This window comes from Myotis davidii, unplaced genomic scaffold, assembly GCF_000327345.1.
Source record: "Myotis davidii unplaced genomic scaffold, ASM32734v1 scaffold362, whole genome shotgun sequence".
NCBI classification, from domain to species: domain Eukaryota; kingdom Metazoa; phylum Chordata; class Mammalia; order Chiroptera; family Vespertilionidae; genus Myotis; species Myotis davidii.
Genome location: NW_006297152.1, coordinates 3,907,055 through 3,921,352, shown reverse-complemented (window position 1 = coordinate 3,921,352; position 14,298 = coordinate 3,907,055). Strand labels below are relative to the sequence as shown.

The following is a 14,298-nucleotide window of genomic DNA, read 5'->3' as shown; positions in this document are numbered from 1 at the left end:
GGCGCTGGCTGGGTCACAGAGAGACCTGGCATCAGATCCCTCCTGTGGCCACTCCCAGACCATAAGAATAGCCACTAGTAACCTCTGAGCTCCCTTTCCTGATGGTATTTGCCCTACAGAGTTTTTGCTGAACAAGATAACATTAGCATAATATCTGAGGCAGCAGGAACTGTTTACAGTCAAAGTTATTCCCTTTCTGTCCACTTTGTGTTCGTTCATCTGGAGGCAGCTTATTTTCTATAAGCATTTTTCTCAATTGTGGCTCTTTCTGGCCTGGATAGGTAATTTTAGTATTCATATTATTCATTGTAATTGTGATAAAATACACATAACATAAAATTTACTCTTTTCACAATATTTAAGTGTACAATTCATTGGTATTAAGAACAGCCCCATTTTTAGACAGTCTTCAACACCATCCAGATCCAGAACTTTCTCCTCTTCCCAAGTTGAAACTCTGTCTCCATTAAATAATAACTTCCCATTTCCTCTTCTTCCAGTTCCTGGTAACTACCCTTCTCCTTTGTAATTACCTTATATAAGTGGAATCATACAGTATTTATCTTTCTGTGACTGCCTTTTTTCACCTTGCATAATGTCCTCAAGGTTCATCCATGTTGTAGCATGTGTCAGAATGTCCTTCCTTTTTTAAGGCTGAATAATACTGTATGAACATACCACATCTTGCTTATACATTCATCTGAACAGATCATTTTGATTGTATGGATGCTTGGGCAAAAATGTAACTGAGACCACCTTCCTTCAAAAAGGACTTCTGTAGCTCTTTCTGGTGGTTGGGGAGGAGGAGGAAGAGAGGGGAAGGCAGTGCTGGGTGGACAAAGCTTGGTGGTCCTCCACACCTCCGCCTCCTTTCTATGATCCAGCATTTTGCTTCCTGCCATGTCCTTCTCCATTGGGTGAGTCATTTAAATAGCAATGGCCAAACCCTACACCTAAGCTTTCATTCCGACATTAAGTTAGGCAATCACCTACTGTGAGGAGAAAGTAAATAATATTTACTATGAGTTTAGAAATCTTCCCTAAGCTTGGATTTTGATGGTTCTGGTTTCTTATGTCTGGGAGACCAGGAGAGACTATGTTGTCAGTCACCTGTTTCTTCTGTCTGTACCGCTTTCTGTCTCTCCTTTGCCCCTCTTTCTTTTTCCACATTCATGATACTTCCTTCACTGTCATGATATATTTGAATCTGTGTTCTTTTCCTGAAATGGGTACAAAGAAGCATAGTATTAACCTAACTAAATAATTTTCTATTTCGAAACTCATCCTGAGAATTCTCCCTCCGTGTTCATTGTTTTGTATCACTGGGTCTCCAAATCTTAGGAGCGAAAGGGTAGTGAACCACTAAATGCCACAGTATAGTATTGTGTAGTTCAACGGGAATCCGAAAGAATGGAAAATTTGGTACAAATACAATCCACTTACACCAAACTTCCAGGCTGGTTCTCAGACATAGAATTTTCGAAGAATTGTTTCTGCCTCAAACCCTGTAGGTAAAAAGAGCACATGAAAACATCCATCCTTCTCTTTAGAAAATGAAGACATAGAAATCAATCTCAGTTTCTTGCCTTCAGAGAAGTATGAAAAATCACCATTGGAAATGTGTGTTTGTCCCAACCTAGGCAGCTTCACAATTCTCTCTTAAAAAAAGAGAATGAGAGATTTTGAACAGAAGCTGTTTAAAGCCCAAGTCCCAAAGCGTTTTTATAACCAAAGTGACCCTAGAAACGCTTCTACCACAAAGACTATAAAATTTGGTGCCATAAAAAAATATATATAATTTTAGAGATAGAAGGATCTTGGTCCAAACCTCTAAACGATGCTTCTCTTTTAGTTCACACAATGGAAGATGTAGGTGAACAAGAATAGGCGCTGTGGCTCGTGTGGTCCATGGTCATTGAAAGATGCTAGAAATAGGATCAGTGTATTTGGGCAGCATGAAGGTGGAGGAAAGAAAGGAAGAGAGAGGAAGAAGGGGGAAAACACAGAGGGTAACAAAAGGGGGGAAGCAGGAAGGTAATATTTATTGCGTTTCCCCCCAATACGTATTACCAAAGTAACTAAGTAAATTATCTCAACAAACCACTAACAAAGATGTTACTATCCTGGATTTAGAATTGAAAAAACTGAAATTCAAAGAATATAAGTACATATATTCTTAGCATCGACTTGGAGAGAGGAGGCACAGAATTCCTCTTGAAGGGGACACAGGTGAGAGAAAGGCAGCAGGATGGATGTGATGGACACACACTCATTACATGCTCTGACGACAGTCTTGTAATGAAGAGATCACAGCTGTGCCCATGAGTTACACAGACCCTGGATTCATATTGAGCGAAGTTACGTTCCTCCTTATTTTTCAGATATGGCAAAAGAAAAGGTGATAGTGGGATTTATGATGTTTTCTCTCTACAAGTTCTGTTTAGCACTAATGTCTCCTTTGACCCTTATCAAATGTGGGTCATAGCAGATTATAGTAACATGGTAGGAAATGGCCTAACACCAGTACACAATGCTAGAAAGAGGAGAACACCGCTTTGATCCAAGCCGTGTTTGTACCCTAAGATGTGAGTTTTGATTATTCTTATTTTAGCTTCCAGAACAATTGGTCTTATGACTGATTGGGCTAATAACTGATTTCAGGAGAAAAGATTCCTAAAATACATTGTATGTGTAATTTATAAGCATGACTTTGTTGACACATTATTTAAATAATTTAGAAACAGTAAAGGGCTCTCAGATTTCACCAGCATCCTTTGTTTGAAAACACACACATCTCTTTATTGTGTATTTGTGTGTGGGGGGAGGGGGGGAGGGGCGGGGAGCGGGTTCAAATGTAATGTTCTGAGGCTTCATGCAGACTTCTCTGGCAAATCATTTAGCGTCTATATGTGTCTGTTTCCTCTGCAATAAGATGAGAAAGCTAGACTGCACTCTGAGACCCATGCCAGGCCCAGCCTTCGAGGCATCTTCATTCCCTGAAAGGTCTGCTTATAGAATGCTCCATTCACTGTTGCCTTTTCTGCCCCAGTGCAAAGATTTAAACACAAATCTTCATCCCCGTCACCATCCCAGGAACTTTCACAGAGTATCTATTATATGCTAAGAGTTGTATGTATATTATTTCTAATTCACACTATAATCCTAAGGCTCGGCAGTATTACCTCTAATATACTGATGGAGTATTGCACTAACTCAAGAATTATTCAGTGTTTGGGATTAATGTGGGGATGAATGCTACAGGGTATTTTCAAAGCTAATTCACCAAAAAAGGTTTTTGTTTGTTTGGCCGGTTGGGGTCTTTGTGTTTGTTGAATTATTTTTTCTTCAAGGTTCTTCCTTAGGCTTGATTCACAGGAGAATAATTATAATGTTCAAATCGATGAAAGTGAATTCTTTTTCAAGGCAGCACCATTCTCACTCCGTTTATCAGACAGTTCCTAAACTTATCTTCCCACAAACAGAAGGAACCACTCCTTCCCTTTTGTCCACTTTGGACTCTGACCATATTTCTGTCCCAGCACCTACAATGCTTTTATCAAACTGAATCATTACATGCCTATCTCCCCTTACCAGATTCTGCCTGTGAGTCCCTACAATAATGTCTTTTGTCTTTATTGGGAGAGAATCATTTTTATCTTTATTGCCCAATCAGTTCAGTAGTGCCTGATATATAGCAGTCACACAAAAAGTCATGAATGAATGAATGAATGAATGAATAGAATGTTGATAAATTAGCTTTCATAGAATTATGTAGATTTCAACTATAAGCAAAAATAATCTGTTTTTATCTTTTTTTAAGTATCTTTTTAAATATATGTTTTTATTGATTTCTGAGAGAGGAAGGGAGAGGGAGAGAGAAATAAAAACATTAATGATGGCAAATCATCAATGAGCTGCCTGCTGTGCACCCCCTAATGGGGATCAAACCTGAAACCTAGGCATGTGACCTGACCAGGAATCGAACTGGTGACCTCTTGGTTCATGGGTTAATGCTCAACCACTGTGCCACACCAGCCAGGCAGTGTGTTTTATCTTTTCTACATTTACATCAGCATGGTGGGCTGGCAGAGAAGTTCCTTTCCATAATTTCCTTTCCATATTCTCTATAAAGGGTTTTTGTATGTACTCTCCTTCTTAGTTCAGGAAATTCTCTCAGTTCTACTTAACATCATCTAGGCCTGATATGACTCCAGAGTTTCTGCTTTATCCCTATCCTGTGTCCTCCTTCTTCACCTAACCCTTCACTGTTTATAGCCAGTTGGAGAATCAACATTGCTCTACAGTTTCCATTGATGAGATCATTAACATTGGAGGTGGAGATGTGACCATCATCTCTCAGTTTATACCGTTATTTCTTGCTTGATCAACATTAGCATTAGATTAGTAGCTGGCTCTCTGCGAAAGTAGGCCTATCATTTACCTCTTGTCACTCCTTTTCCCTATGTTTACATGATGATTACATTTATGTGTCAACTTGACTGGCCCCTGGGATATCCAGACATCTGATTTAAACGTTATTTCTGGGTGTGCTGTATGGTGGTGTTTCTGGAAGAGATTAGCATTTGAATCGGTGCATTGAGTACTAGTAAAGCAGATGGCCCTTCCCAATGTGGGTGGGCATTATCCAATCCATTGAGAGTCTGAATAGAACTAAAGGGGGAGTAAGGTTGGATTCGCCCTCCCTCTGTCTGATGGCTTCATATGGCAAGTCTACTTTCTCCTTCTCAGACTACACCCCTGGTGTTCCTGGGTCTCCAGCTTGCAGACAACAGATCGTGGGATTTCTCAGCCTCTATAACTGCATGAGCCAATACCTCATACTAAGTTAGTTTCAAGATATATCCTATTGGTTCTGTTTCTCTGGAGAACCTTAATAGAATTCTTATTTTTATTTCCTCTATTGAATATACCTAAACTTATTTTTCCATTAGTACTCTTTCTTAATTTATACCCTCAGTTTGTCGAGAAGTACTTCTTCAAGTAACTTCCTAAGGAGGGTGTGTGGGAGATAGATTTTCAATGCACGGGTATATTTGAATATATTTTATTATTGGGTTGACCATTTGGTTGAGCAGTGTATTCTAGATTGAAAATACTTTTCTCAGACCTCAAAGACATTGATCCATTTTCTTTTGGCGTTCCCTGTTATTTTTGAAAATTGTGATGCCAATTGGGATCTCATCCATTTGTACGTCGCTGCTCCCTCCCCTCTCCTGTCCCCTCTCATTGCTGGGAACTTTATGATCTCACATCCAGCATTTCACACAGGTACATCTAACTGTGTGTAACCACTCACTAACACATCTTGGCACCCGTAGGCTCTTTTTTTAATAGGAATTTTTTGACCCTCTAGTATCTTTGCACAAATGTTACTGAGTGAGGCCTTCTCTGACCACCCAGTTGAAGTTGCAGCCCTGCCCCAGCAACCAATCTCTCTTCCCTCCCTGCCTTATTTTTGTCCATAGCACATAGAAATCTCTAACATACTGAGTAATTTGCTTACTTCCCCACCCCTCTTCCATCATAGGAATGGGAGCTCCAAGAGGGCAGGGATTTGGGTCTCTTCTGTTTACTCTTTTATGCCCAGAACTCTGATCAGCATTTAGTGGGTATTCAATAAATATTTGTTAAATAAATCTTTGTTTCATATGTAAGAAAGAGGAAATAAAAGCTCCATCTGCATGTGTAGGGCTTGACAACTGTCACACTTCACTGTAGATTAATTCTAGGGCCAGCTGTCCATGTGGAGGAGAGGATGTAGAGAGAGAATAGAAATCCGAAGTAAATCTATTGAAACAGATTGTTGAATTATTGATGGTTATTTTTTTCCTGAATTTTCCTGTATCATTTGAATTTTTATATTTATTGTAGAAATTTACAAAGGATTAAAAGTTAACAAAGTGTGTTTTCAAGATGTTCCAGTGAGTATTATCCCAGTGTTAGCTCATCATGTGACCTGCCCAGGTGAACATCTATTCAACATGTCCTCTTCATTCCAAGTCGCTACCTGATTCTCCTCTTCAGCTTTCCCCATAGACTTTTAACTCCTTCACCACTTGAAAATACCACTTTAACTTAGGTATGGGTTTCTTTAGAAATCTTATTTTTGATAGGGTTGTTAAGATTTCTGCTACCTAGGCAACAGAGTATGGTTCTGTCACTAACATCCTTTCATTTTTAGCAAAGTGAAGTCTTAAAATATTTTAATAAATTTGTAAAGATAAAAGCCAACTTTAAAATATTTCTTTGTCTTAAAGAAAAAAAATAGAGGAGGTAATAAATATAATGGGCTGCATATTTGACCGTGTCTCTTGGAGAAAACAGAACAAGCTTGGAAAGAGAGAGAAGGGTGAATATTTTAAAACAACACAAACAACATCCTGAGGCACCAATAAAGTCCAGGTCTGGTTTTCAAAGTTGGATGATTCTTTGAAGAGCATATTGACTGAGTCCACATATTGCATCTTAAACACACATAAACCCATTTACGCTATTTTTTAGATTATGGAAGCAATGCTTCTGATTAGATAACGCTATTAAAATGCAAATAAAGATTCCAACTAAAATATCATACCGTAAAATCTAGAATAATTTCTCTAGCATACTGTTTTGAATTCTACACTTTTACTTAAAAATTATATTATGAACATTTACCATATTTTGAAAAGTTCTTCAAAATTAGAATTTTTCAGAAGCATCAATGAACCATAGTCTAACCATCCCAATGCGTTTTTTTTTTCATATAATTTCTTTCCAGTGTTTGTTATTATAAATAGAATGTAAAGAGCACCTCTGTGAAAAGTGAAAACCACATTGTCTATATTTCCTTTTCACTCCTAATGACAGAATTCTAGAAGAAGAAACTCTGGTCAAATGATCAGAGGTTTTTAGGCTCCTGAACATACTGCAAATACTTCCCTAGGTGATACTGGATACTCCCCTCAGGCTTACCTGACAGTATCCACCATCTGACCTTCTCTAGCCCTGAGTTGAAAATGAAATACAGTAAAGGTGATGTTTAGATTTATGAGATTAATAAGCTGGATGTCCCCTATCTTTACTGACCATTTGTAATTCTCCATAAATTACCTTTGTCTTTTTATACTTTTCTTCTATAGAAATGTTAGTGTTTTTTTATACAGATCTATAAAAACTTTGAAAAGAAGTGTTACCAACTCTTTGCCTGTTATCAGTGGCAAACATTTTTCAGAGTTTGTCATTTTAATGTTTTTCATGGTATTTTCTTTCTAGTCTAAGAGATGAGAATGTTGATATTCGGAGTTTGAAACTTTATCCCACCCCATCTATTGGTCTTCTTCTTGCTCAAAGGGCTCTTCTCCTGAGAGCCACCTTATATTCTCCTAATAACTGTGTTGTTTTCTATGCTCACATACATTGTATGGGACATATGGGATAAGGTAAGGACCTAACTTGATATTTTCTATATTCCATTTATCCAGTAATCCATCTCTTCCTTTGTTTTGTGATGTTACCTTTATCATATCTCAAGCTATTGCACATAAATAGAGGGCTTTCTTTTTTAGGACTATTCTCTTTTATTAATTCACTAGAGGCCCGGTGCATGAAATTTGTGCACTGGCAGTGGGGGCGGGGGGGGATGGGTCCCTCAGCCCACCCTGTGCCCTTTTGCAGTCCGGGACCCCTTGGGGGATGTCTGGCTGCCCAGGGAAAGTTGGCCTAAGCCGGCAGTCAGATATACCTCTCGCAGTCCGGGACCCCTTGCTCCTTACTGCCTGCCTGCTCACTGCTCCTTACCACTTGGCTCACTGCTCCTTAGCACTGCTGCGGAGGTGGGAGAGGTTCCTGCCACTGCAGCTGCACTTGCCAGCCGTGAGCCCAGCTTCTGGCTGAGTGGCGCTCCCTCTGTAGGAGTGCGCAGACCACCAGGGGGCAGCTCCTGCATTGAGCATCTGCCCCCTGGTGGTCAGTACAGGTCATAGCAACTGGTTGTTCTGCTGTTTGGTTGATTTGCATATTAGCCTTTTGTTATATAGGATATTTGTGCCAGAACCACCCTTTGCTGTAGCTTTACAGTATATCTCCTATCTGATAGAACAAGTTCACTCCTCCTCATTAGCTTTCCTTTCAAAACATTTTTATTATTCTCCTGTATTTATTCTTCCAGCAAAACTTCCAAAGAAAAATCCCATTGAGAGAATATTGGATTGCATTAAACCTAAAAATTAAATTGGGTAAAATTGATATATTTGTAATATTCCACACAGACACACTGTATGTCTTTCCATTTATTTAAGCCTTATTTCATGTTTCTTGGTATAATTCTGAGGCATTTTTCATGAGGTCTGACACATTTCTTATTAAGCTTATATTTCTTGGTGTTTGAGATTTCCGTTACTCCTGTGAAAGAGATTTTTGTCCTCATTATATTTTCTGGTTGTGGCTGGGATGTTTGAAATCCATGGATACTTATTATTCATTTATCTTGCTGAACTCACTTCTAATTGTTTTTTAGCTGATTCTCCAGGGTTTTTCTAGGTATGTGATCCTATCATCTGCAAATAATGATAACTTTGTTTCCTCTTTTCCAGTAATCACACTTCCTATTTCTGTTTTCTGCTGTAACCAAAATTTCTAAAATAATATTAAACAATAGGGAGAGTAGCAGACATCCAATGCTAATGGGAATGTCTCTAATGGTATTTTTGCAATAAATAATGATATAAGCTGCCAGTGAAAAATATGCTTTAATGCATTTTATGAATTTATTCTTCTATTCATAGATAACAAAAATATTAATCCCCACTAGAAATGATTGTAATACTTTATCAGTGCCTTTCAAAATTGAATGATCATATAGTTTTTCTTATTTGATCTAACAATATAATATGACAATAAAATTTTTACAGCCATTCATTTTTTTCTATCACCAATTATCCCCTTAAGCCCTCCTCCCCTCCCCGCTGCTTCCCCCCACAATCACCACACTGTTGTCTATGTCCATGAGTTCTTTCTCTTTTTTACTCAAAACCTGCATCCCCCAACCCCCATCTTCTGACAACTGTCAGCCTGCTCTCTATCTATTGATCTGTCAATATGCTGTGATGGATGACAATACATTTTCTAATATTAAATCAAACTGATAGATATTACTTGGTTGTACTAGATTATTCTTTTTATACTTTTAATCCACTTGGCTGTTAACTTATTTAAAATTTTAAAAATATATTAATTCTTATCTTTTTACCCTATCTCTGTTATGTAGGCATAGTGAAATAACTTGGTTCTGTAAAAATGGAAACACCTGGATGTGAATTATGCTTTGAGCAACCTACTAGTTCATTGACCCCAGGCCAGTTCCTCCACCTTCCTGGACCACTTGGTCCTTCCTTACAAATCGGGAAGGGTCATATCTTCTTTGTAAGATTGTTGTGATGATAAGAGATAACGTATAGAAAATGTCAGGCATGTGCTGGATTTTACTGTAGGTTTCCAGTTCTTTATTTTATTACACTGCCTCTTTCTATAGGACTAATTTATTTGAAAGTAGGCTCTGTGTTGTATCAGTCCCCTATATTCTCTGTAACACACAGTTCATTTCAGAGCATTCAGTGGGAGCTTCAGAAATACATTTTTAAAGGAAACAGTTGTTTTCTGAAAGAAGAACATTTGCATAAGTGAGTGTTCTCTGGAAGAACAACACTCACTTAAATGAGCAATGAATTTAATTCTACTCTCTTATTTTCCCCCCATTCTTATTGCTCTATTATGCCTTTATTTTTTATATCATTCCCATATGAGACAAATACTGCATAAACACATAAAATGTTAGTAACAAATGAAATTTTTAGCCTCTAAGAAAGTAGTGTTCTTGAACAAGCCTTAGGGGTTTATATAGTTTTAATCTATGAAAAATAATTAAGTTCTTCCCAGTGTTCATTTGTATTTTAGTATTAAAGCTCCAGATATCAGAACTGAAAAGATTTCCAGACTCATGCCAGAAGGAAGCTTCTAAGTGTACTCTGGCACAAGGCCACCTGCAGGGTGAGAAAAAGTTCATGATTTCCCACTGTGTGAAGTCACATGGACAAAGTCCTTTTGTCCAAGTGGCCTTGTCATGTGACATCGCTAAATATTTTTCACTTGGCCTTCCAATCACGTCCAAAGTGTCATACCCCTCGAAACAATTTGATGTGTGCATAATGGGAATTTGAGGTGAAGCTAAGAGGGGTCACCGGTTGGCAAGAATTGTACTGTGACTAGTGAACCAAATACAGACATCTCCAAGTTTCCTTAGGACATGTACAAGGTGAGGAAAATTCAAATTAAGAGCCAAAGTCCTTTCAGGGCTGAGAGGTAAAAATAGAGTACTGGTCAGGTTAGTGGAGGACAAAGAGTAGATGAGTTTCTTTTGTTTGAGAACAGAGTTTGGATCAGCATGGATTTCATAGCATTTTCGGGATTTGTACCTTTCACCAAAAGAAGCAAAGGCAAACTGATAATTTCTTAGAGAGCAGAAGGCAAAAAAATTGGAATTTAATTTCTCACATGGCATGAATAAAAACATGCAATGTTTTTCTTGTTTTGAAAAATAACCAAAGGATTATTTGGCAAGAATATTTTTAAATTCCTTCTTTAAGCTACTCATTTTCCTGTCTTAAGCAGTCTTTGCTTCTTATACCAGATCCCATTCCCCTATAGCTGTTTAATCACATGAACCCACAAAGGCCTGTTTCTGCTGGCTTTATTCTGCAGATTTTCAATCAGCCCCATGAATGCCTGTTTTGACACCGTCTCGTTAGCAATTCTGTGCACTACCCAGGCTCCTCCTTTCCTACAATAACAGATCTTCATTAGACTTCCATTTTTCAGCCATTTAAATCCTGACTACAAATTTGAGAATATTATCTGGCTCATCTATTTACCAAACTTAGACAGCAATTTTCTCAAAGATACAATGGTTGTGACTTATCTCCACCATTTATATGTTAAAACAATATTTTTCTAAAGACAATATTACCAAGCATTTGTATACTTGTCAGGCAGGGGAAGCGTTATTTTCCTGAAGGATTTTTTGAGAAGGGACTATGTTCCAAGTCCTCTGACACTCTCCAGGAGAAATAAGTGAGATAAAAATAAGTTGTAAGAAGATGAGAGATTCCTCCAGTGGTTTTAGTTATGAAATGATTTCTGGGGCCCCTGATAAAGTCTGCTCCTAGCTGATAAGCTGAGTAAATAGAAGGCCACTCAAGAATTGAGTGAGAGCAACACAACACAGGTCTTCCCAAATCTCTAGAAGGGCTTCCAACTTTCCTAATCACCTAGTTTTTGGCCATTGTCCAGGATGTCCTAGGGAACTCAGATTCTCTTTTCTTGGTGCCCTTGTGAGTATTGGTCATCCTATCTAATAAAAGCATAATATGAAAATTGACCTAATGGCCGAACAGCAGAATGACCATCCGGGACCACACTATGACACCCACTGGCACCAGGCCAGCCAAGGCAGGTGTGATGCGATTGGTCAGGGGCCCGGCCATTGCCCCATGATCACCCCACAGAGGGAGTCCCAGGCCACTAACCAGCGGGCTGCAGCAGGTGGCTCCGGGAAGCCCAGGTCCTGGGTGCCGGCAGCCAGAGGGAAGCCTGGGTCCCAGGTGCCGGAGGGAAGCCGGTGCCAACAGCCGGGGGAAGGAAGGCCTACTCTTGCATGAATTTCATGCATTGGGCCTCTAGTATTGATTTAAAAATGATGGTGCAGGGATTTCTAAAGAGAGAGTGGTGATTGGGATAGGGAAACTGGTGCTTTTTGAAGCTACAGAAATTTTTAAATAAGAGTGAGAAAACATCAATTGGCCATCTCAAAGAATGATGGTTAAGAAGTTGATGAGGATTATGGGAGCTCTAGAGACCCCAGTATCTCCACATCACATAACACTGGCTTTCATTCCTCTTTACATATTTCTCCTTGAGAATAAACCTCCCTGACAATCAGTCATACTGAAAAATCCTACTGCACCACAGTTGGAAAAACAGGTCAGACTGTAGTTAAAAAAAGGAAAATACAGGAATCCTGTATTTTTGTAGAGTTCTGTGTTGCCTAACTCTTTAAAAATTCTTAGATTCACCACATGGAGCTAAGACCAATGTGATACTTTCAATATTTGACATTTGAATCTAATAATATGAGTTATCATTGCCCACTGTAGTTTATAATATGCTTTCTTTCTTATAATGTTGTTTCTCAAACAGAGATCATCCGAGATGTGACACGGGTATACACGATCAAAGAATAAGGGGCATCACTTTATTGTTCCTGCTGGTAAGACATTTAAAATGCTATTTTGTATTAAAACAAACACACATCTATTATTAAATATAATGCATAATTCACTTGATTTTCTCAGATAAAACCTGAGCCTTCAAAGCAAAGCCACGCCTGAAATGTGCCACAAGGAGCTTTGCCTGCAGTGTGCCCAGAGCACTGAGGGTGCTTGGTGAAAATCTTGTTGGGAAATCTTATTTCATGTTCCCAACAAGAAGTATAGTAGAGAACATGTTTATCCCTTTACCAAAGAGAGAACGAAGGCTTGGGAGGTTCAGAACTTCTCCAAGTCCCTTTGCCACTTTCTGCTGGGCAGTCCTATTCTAGAGTCTGTGTTCTCGGCTCTAGAAAATGCTGCCTTTCAGTGCTGTGTGGTCACTGCCATTCAAATAATTGCCCCTAATTGTGTGGGTTGAAATTCTTTGACGCTCCTTCCACCCACCAAGAGGTGGAGTCCAGCTCTCCTTCTTGTGAATCTGGGCTGGCCAGTGCGCACTTTGAGCCACAGAGTAACGAGAAATGAACTCTCCCTCTTCTGGGACAGCCTTTAAGAAACTGGCAGCTTCTACGTTGGCCGATTGAAGCCCTGGGATGCCCCACAAGAAATCAAACTACCCTGCCTGAGAGACTGTGGAGAGGCCCTGAGGCTTCATAGAGTCGGAGGAGGATATATGTGAGTAAAAACATCTTAGACCCGACAACCCAGGAAGAACAATAGTGAAAGACCCCACACAGCATCACATTGTACAGTAGAACTGCCCAACTGAACTCTGCCTGAATTCCTGACCCACAAAGTCATGAGATATAATAATAATAATAAAGTGGTTGTTTTTAAAACACTAAGTTTTGGGGCACTCTGTATGCAGCAGTCATTAACTGGGAAACTGCTCAAAGGGCATTCCCATTTCTGTTGCCTCTGGGATTTTTCAATGTTTCATGGAAATCTTACTGATATTCCAGATGTGATACTGTAATTATCCTACTCATGGGCTTAATAAAGGGCCAGCAATTGAGAGAATTATGGCGACCCATCATCACTTGTTACATCAAGTCTGTAGATAAAGATGAATGTGAAATCGGAGCCACCCAGGTCCCCTGCTCCACTTCTGCATCTGGGCTGCTGATGGTTCTTCCCTGAATTCAAAGTGAGGCTTCGGGGGTCCATAGCCACCTGCTCCACAAGTTAAACTGCCATGAGTTTTTGTGTCATAACTAGATATTTATATGGTTCTCCCGGGAAAGGTAAGTTTTTCTGAAACACTGAGTCATCCATCTACTGGATACAGATAAGCCATGGATGCATCAGAATGAAGATGTTTTTTGAAGTGTTGGCAATGTCTGATCTCAGCATCTGTGTTAATGCAGGATGGGAAATAGAAAGCACCGATGCTTCCTTTTATGGACCTGGAACTCTGCTTAGCTACAGAATGCCAGCTGTCCCCAAGGTCCAATTGCTTACTGCTCAAGAACAGTCGATGTATAAAATAGAGCACACACTGGCAGAGAAGCCCTGGGCAACCGTGCAGATTCAAGAATAGTTGGGACTGATGCCTCTCAGATGAAAATGCTTCCCTTTGTTATAATTTCTAAGCATTTTCTCATAGAATCAAAATTTTGTTTTGTTTTAAGAAGATTCTTTTTTTTAAAATTCCACCCAAGGATATGTTTTTTAATTGAAGAGAGAGAGAGAGAGAGAGAGAGAGGAGAAAGAAAGAAACATTGATCGGTTACCTTTTGGGACCCACAACCTGGTTGTGTGCCTTCACCAGGAATCAAAGCCGGGACCCTTCAGTGCATGAGATGATGATCCAACCAACTTCACCACACCAGCCAAGGCTAGAATTAAAATTTTTAAACATTTGTTTTGTTAGTTCACTTGTTTTGGTGTTTACAACAACCTGGACTGTTTATTTACAGTCTGAAAAAACAATATCGAATGCTAATATTTAAATGAAAGCCCCTAATAGCTACTTACT

The 14,298-nt window shown here is 39.2% G+C and overlaps 1 long non-coding RNA gene across 1 annotated transcript in view; it reads left to right on the top strand.

Annotated features, from left to right (window-relative positions):
* The window catches only part of LOC107184534, a 27,926-nt gene extending 13,921 nt beyond the window's left edge, over window positions 1–14,005 (top strand). The window contains exons 2-3 of the long non-coding RNA XR_001515385.1: window positions 12,250–12,319; window positions 13,283–14,005. This is a non-coding gene — a long non-coding RNA (uncharacterized LOC107184534). The remainder of the gene's footprint in view (window positions 1–12,249; window positions 12,320–13,282) is intronic.
* Window positions 14,006–14,298: the final 293 nt, after the last annotated feature.